We start from the raw sequence: 1,497 nt of genomic DNA on the forward strand, positions 1-1,497 counted from the left end.
TAATTAGGTTTAAGGATATTGTTCACTTTTGTTTAAAGTTGGGTTAGAGTTCAACTTATTTTTGGGACAGAGTTCAATTTAGTTAAGTATAAGATTTGAATTGGTTTACTCTTCAATCAGGTTTAAAGTTAGGGTTAGGGTTGAGTGTGGTTTAATGTTTAATTAGATGTAAGGTTAAGGTTAAATTTCAATTAATGTTACAATTTAATTAGATTTAAAATCAGAATTCAATTTGAATAAAAAAAACTAGTAAAAAAGAATGTAATGAAAAGAAATAAAACAACATTATTAAAAAAGTAATTTAAAAAAGAAAGAAAAAAAAAATCTGTAACGTGACACAAACATATATTTTAAATTTAAAATAGTTTTTGCCATAATCTTGATTTTGTCAATTCATAGGAACCTTTAGATGCAATTATTCCCCAAGTGTATATGTGCTCTCTTTCTTATTCACTTCCCTTACCTTATTCGCTTGAAAACCACTAACTATATTTAATAGCTATTTAATGGCACATTTATTCGTTCACCTTCTTGGGTTTTGCTTTTACTGTGGTTGGAATAATGAACGGTTGCCATTGTAACAATCTGCTATCAGGATCAAATGCTTTAAATATTAAATGATCAGTTTTAAATAATCAACGGTGCTTATTTTTGAGAAATTTAAGGAGATCTTTGGAAAAAGTTTACACGGAAAGGATGTTTGACCACGGGTAGCTCACATCCATGTTGTCATTGTAGAACCTTTTCGGCTTAATAAATTATTTTATATTGTTATCTTTTATATTATTTAATTACTAATTAATTTATCATTATTTTTAAATTTGATATATTTTTAATATCTAAATTTAATTGACATTTATAAATTTTGTTTTCAAATATTAATTTATTATTTATTCGTTATATTTTTTAACGTAAGAATTTAAAAAAACATTTTTGAAAACTATTTATTAAAAAAAAAAAAAAATTATAAATAAATTTAATAGAACTTATAACAATAAAAAATTTAATTATATAAATAAAAAATAAAACCTTAAACTTAGTTGAATCAATAAGAAAGAGATAAATGATATATATTGTTATTATTAAATAATAAATTAATTATAAATTATAAAAGTGATTGCTCAAATTTTTAAATCTGTATGTTTATTGGTAGAATTAATTAAAAATTAAGTTGAATGAATGAAATAGTATCCTGCCTTGACAGGAACTAATAATATATGTTCTTTATATAATTTATTTTTTATATGATTGTATAGCTACTTCGAACTGTCATTAGTAGACATCAATTAATTTAAATTTAAATATAAAACAGTTAATGTTCCTATTGATAAAGGGCATTAGGCAGTTGAGCAGCTGCCTTTCATTAGTAGATTGTGTCAAATTTATTTTATTTTGTTCATCATGATTTTTTACACAAATATCGAGAAATTTAAAATTTCTATATAAGATTTTTGACACCAAAAAGTGTTTAACTACTAAATCCTTTTTTCTAATATC

Source organism: Cryptomeria japonica, chromosome 5 (genome assembly GCF_030272615.1).
Source record: "Cryptomeria japonica chromosome 5, Sugi_1.0, whole genome shotgun sequence".
Classification (NCBI taxonomy): Eukaryota; Viridiplantae; Streptophyta; class Pinopsida; order Cupressales; family Cupressaceae; genus Cryptomeria; species Cryptomeria japonica.